The sequence below is a fragment of the Rattus norvegicus genome, chromosome 7 (genome assembly GCF_036323735.1).
Source record: "Rattus norvegicus strain BN/NHsdMcwi chromosome 7, GRCr8, whole genome shotgun sequence".
Taxonomy (NCBI): Eukaryota; Metazoa; Chordata; class Mammalia; order Rodentia; family Muridae; genus Rattus; species Rattus norvegicus.
The window spans coordinates 5,862,184-5,868,183 of NC_086025.1; positions in this window are offsets into that span (position 1 = coordinate 5,862,184).

Genomic DNA, 6,000 nt, shown 5'->3' on the forward strand with positions numbered 1-6,000 from the left:
CAAGCAAGGGAAATATCTGTATGAAAAGAACTTCAAGTCTCTGAAGAAAGAAATTGAAGTAGATCTCAGAAGATGGAAAGATCTCCCATGCTCATGGATTGGCAGAATTAATATAGTGAAATGGGCATTTTGACAAAAGCAATCTACAGATTAATGCAATTCCCATGAAAATTCCAACTCAATTCTTCATATAGTTAGAAAGAGCAATTTTCAAATTCATTTTCAGGGGTTGGGGATTTAGCTCAGTGGTAGAGTGCTTGCCTAGAAAGCGCAAGGCCCTGGGTTCAGTCCTCAGCTCAAAAAAAAAAAAAGAAAGAAAGAAAGAAAAAAATTCATTTGCAATAACAAAAAACCCAGGATAGTGAAAATTGTACTGAACAATAAAATAACTTGGGGAATTACCATCCCTGACCTCAAGCAATATTACAGAGCAATAGTCATAAAAACTGTATGGAATTTGTATAGAGTCAGGCATGTTGATCTGTGGAGTATAATTGAAGACCCAGAAATGAACGCACACACCTATGGTTTCTTCATCTTTGACAAAGGAGGTAAAACCATCCAGTGGAAAAAAAGATAGCATTTTCTACAAATGGTGATGGTTTAACTGAAGTTCAGCATGTAGAACAATGCAAATGAATCCATTATTACCACCCTGTACATAGCTTAAGTCCAAGTGCATCAAAGACCTCCAGATCAAACCAGATACACTCAAACCAACAGAAGAAAAATTGGGGAAGTGTCTCGATCACATACATGAACACTCGGGAAAATTTCCTGAACAATACACCAATGGTCTATGATCAAGAATTGACAAATGGACCTCATACCACTGCAAAGCTTCTATAAGGCAAAAGACACTGTCATTAGTACAAAACAGCAATCAACAGATAGGGAAAAGATCTTTACCAATCCTCTATCTGATTGTGGGCTAATATCCAAAATATACAAAGAACTGAAGAAGTTAGACTCCAGAGAGCCAAATAAACCTATAAAAATGGGGTACAGAGCTAATTAAAGAATTCTCAGCATAGCAATATTGAATGGTTGAGAAGTACCCAAGGAAATATTCAACTTCCTTAGTCATCGGGGAAATGCAAATAGAAACAACCCTGAGATTCCATCTCACACTGGTCAAAATGGCTCAGATCAAACACTCAGGTGCCACTAGGTGCTGGCATCGATATGAAGAAAGAGGAACACTCGTCCATTGTTTGTGAGATTGCAAACTGCTACAACCACTCTGGTAATCAGTCTGGCAGTTCCTCAGAAAATTGGATAATGCACTACCTGAGAACCCAGCTATACCACTTTGGGGCATATATCCAAAAGATACTCCAACATACAACAAAGACACATGCTCCATTATGTTCATAGCAGCCTTATTTATAATAGCCAGAAGCTGAAAAGAACCCAAATGTTCTTAACAGGGGAATGCATACAAAAAAATATGTTACATCTACAAAGTATAGTACTATTCAGCTATCCAAAATAATGACTTCATGAAATTCATAGGCAAATGAATTGAACTAGAAAATACCATCCTCAGTGAGGTTACACACAGAAAAACATACATGGTATGCACTGACACATGTGTATTAAACAAATGCTCAAATTACCCAATATACAATCAACAGACTACATGAAGCTCAAGAAGATGGACAACCAAAGTGTGGATGCCTCACTTATTTTTAAAAGGCAAAACAAAAGTATTAGTAGGAGGGGACATGGAGGCAAATTTTGGAGACTTGACTGAACGAATGGTCATTCAGAGACTGTCCCACATGTGGATGTAGCCCATTTTTATCATCATCCAAACTAGATAAGATTGATGAAGTTAAGAAATTGCAATGCTGACAGAAGCTGGATACAGATATCTTCTGAGAGACACACCCACAGCATGTCAAATACAGAGGTAAATGCTAGCAGAAAAACATTGAACTAAAAATGGGACCCCCGTTGAAGAAATTAGAGAAAGGATTGAAAGAGATGAAGGGGCTTGAAACCCCATAAGAATAGCAATTCCAACTAACCAGAGGTCACAGGAACTAAACCACTACCCAAAGGCTATACATGGACTGACCCATGGCACTAGCTGCATATGTAGCAAAGCATTCTTTGCTTTTGTAAAAGATGTAGCAATCTTTTACAGTAAATAATTCAAGTCAGACTACAGTAATAAAAACCAAATGATACTGACATAAAGAGAGGTTAATCTGTGAAATAGAACCAATCATCCAGAAATAAACCCATACATGTAAAGATATTTGATTTTTGACAATGAATAAATTCATACAGTGAAAAGAAGAAAGCATCTTCAACAAATTGCTCTCATTTATCTGGATGCCTGCATGTAGAAGAATGGAAATAAATCCATATTTATCACCTTGCACAAAACTTTAACCTAAATCTAGGTATACTAAATATACTAGAAGAGAAACTGTGGAACTTCCTTGAGCTCATTAGCACAGCAAACAACATACTGAACAGAACACTAGTAGCTTAGGCACTAAGATCAAGAATTATTAAATGGGATTGCATGAAACTGAAATTTTTCTGTAAGGCAAAGGACACCATCAATAGGAAAAGTAGCAGCCCATAGAATGGAAAAAGAGCTTCATAAACACTGCACTCAATGGAAGACAAATTTTTAAAATACCCACAAAACCCAAGAAAGTAGACAGCAACAAACCAAATTAATGGCCTATAAGGATATAAAGGAATGTTCAGTGTTCCAGTCATTTGGGAAATGCAAATCAAAATGACTCTGAGATTCCATGTTTCACCTGTCAGATGACTAAGATCAAAAACTCAAGTGACAAAACATGCTGGAGAGCATATGGAGCAAAGGGAACACTCCTCCTTTGCTGATGTGGGCGGTACAAACTTGACCAACTACTTTGCAAATCAATTTGTTAGGTTCTCAGAAAACTGAGAATAGTCCAACCTTAAGACACAGCTATACTACTCCTTGCCATATCCACCATACCACAAGGATACTTGCTCATCTATGTCCATAGTAGCTTTATTCATAATAACCTGGAACAGGCAATATTCTAGATGTCTCTCAACTGAAAGTGGATAAAGAAAATGTGGTATATCTATACAATTGAATACTAATCAGCTATTAAAAGGAACGACATCATGACTTTTGTAAAAATGTCATCCTGAATAAGGTAACCAAATACCAAAAGGACATGCATGATATCTACTCACTTACAAGTGGATATCACCCAGAAAATACAGGTACTATGTTATACTCCACAAACACAAATAAGCTAAACAAGGAAGTAGGCCAAAGTTAGGAAGGTTGAATCTCACTTAGAAGGGGACATATAATAGTTATAAGAGGCCAATATTTGGAGGGAAGCGGGAGGGAGGTGGGATTATGAGGGGAAGGGGATTTTAAGATCAGTTGTTGGGGATAAGAACATGAGAGGTGGCCAGATGACCATAAAAATGTATGAAAATCTGCAACTGACAGGGTCAAGGAGGTAGGGGCATCTCCAAGATGAGGCTAGACATGAGATAAGGTAGGCACCCAAGAATCAATGGGGGTATTTTTAACTGTGACTCACAGAATTGGGGATATGAAACCTGAGAAGGCCATCTTCTGTAGCCAGGCAAGCCCTAGTGTAGTGATAGAGACACCGACCCTTTCACAAAACTTTCAACTCCAAATTTCAACTTTGTATCCTGTGTACAAGAAATGCAGGCATGTCACTGCTCCCAAAACCCGTGGGAGAAAGAGCTCACCGCCCAGACAAGTGGGCACTCCTGAGACTGCAGAGCAGAAGAGACCACCAACACTGCCCACCCCTGCCCACATCCTTGGCCCAAAAGGAAACTGTACACGGACTCTGGGTTCCTGTAGATAAGGGCACAGCAGCAGCAGGTCTCCTGCGTCTGAGACACTGCCAGAACCGACCAGATAAACAGTTCTCTGCACCCAAATCCTATGGCAGGGAGAGCTAAACCTTCAGAGAGGCAGACACGCCTGGTAAACCAGAAGAGACTACACTCTGCCCACATTACTGATTCCAGAGGAAAAGACCAAACCCCATCTGCAACCCTGGTGCACGGAAGCTCCCAGAAAGTGTGGCGTATGTCCTCCTGGTTGCTGCCCCGCAGAGAGCGCATAAGCAACACCCCATGAGGAAACTTGAGCCTTGGGACCACAGGTAAGACCAACCTTCCTGCTCCAAGTGACCTGCCTGGTGAACTCAGCACACAGGCACACAGGAACAGCTGAAGACCTGTAGATAGGAAAAACTAAATGCCCGAAAGCAGAACACTCTGTTCCCATAACTGGCTGAAAGAAAACAGGAAAACAGGTCTATAGCACTCCTGACACACACACTTATAGGACAGTCTAGCGACTGTCAGAAAGAGCAGAACAAAGTAACACTAGAGATAATCTGATGGCAAGAGGCAAGCGCAGGAACCCAAGCAACAGAAACCAAGACTACATGGCATCATCAGAGCCCAATTCTCCCACAAAAGCAAACACGAAATATCCAAACACACCAGAAAAGCAAGATCTAGATTCAAAATCATATTTGACCATGATGCTGGACGACTTCAAGAAAGACATGAAGAACTCCCTTAGAGAAACACAGGAAAACATATATAAACAAGTAGAAGCCTATAGAGAAGAATCACAAAAATCCCTGAAAGAATTCCAGGAAAACACAATCAAACAGCTGAAGGAATTAAAAATGGAAATAGAAGGAATCAAGAAAGAACACATGGAAACAACCCTGGATATAGGAAACCAAAGAAGAGAAAAGGGGCCGTAGATGCAAGCATCACCAACAGAATACAAGAGATAGAAGAGAGAATCTCAGGTGCAGAAGATTCGATAGAAACCATCGACTCAACTCTCAAAGATAGTGTAAAGCAGAAAAAGCTACTTGTCCAAAACATACAGGAATTCCAGGACTCAATGAGAAGATCAAACCTAAGGATAATAGGTATAGAAGAGAGTGAAGACTCCCAGCTCAAAATACCAGTAAATATCTTCAAAAAAATCATAGAAGAAAACTTCCCTAACCTAAATAAAGAGATACCCATAAGCATATAAGAAGCCTACAGAACTCCAAATAGATTGGACCAGAAAAGAAACACCTCCCGTGACATAATAGTCAAAACACCAAATGCACAAAATAAAGAAAGAATATTAAAAGCAGTAAGGAAAAAAGGTCAAGTAACATATAAAGAATCACACCAGACTTTTCGCCAGAGACTATGAAAGCTAGAAGATCCTGGACAGATGTCATACAGACCCTAAAAGAACACAAATGCCAGTCCAGGTTACTGTATCCTTCAAAACTCTCAATTAACATAGATGTAGAAACCATGATATTCCATGTCAAAACTAAATTTACACAATATCTTTCTACAAGTCCAGTGCTACAAAGGATAATAATTGGTAAAGCCCAACATAAGGAGGCAAGCTACACCCTAGAAAAAGCAAGAAACTAATCATCTTGGCAACAAAACAAAGAGAAGAAAAGCACACAAACATAACCTCACATTCAAATATCAATATAACAGGAAGCAATAACCACTATTCCTTATTATCTCTCAACATCAATGGTCTCAACTCCCCAATAAAAAGACATAGATTAACAAACTGGATAGGCAATGAGATCCCTGCATTCTGCTGCCTACAGGAAACACACCTCAGAGAAAAAGACAGCACTATGTCAGAGTGAAAGGCTGGAAAACAACTTTCCAAGCAAATGGTCTGAAGAAGCAAGCTGGAGTAGCCATTCTAATATCAAATAAAATCAGTTTTCAACTAAAATTCATCAAAAAAGATAAGGAAGGACACTTCATATTCATCAAAGGAAAAATCAACCAAGACAATCAAGATGAACTCTCAATCCTAAATATCTATGCCCCAAATACAAGGGCACCCATATACATAAAAGACACCTTACTAAAGCTCAAAACACACAATGCACATCACACAATAATAGTAGGAGATTGCAACAC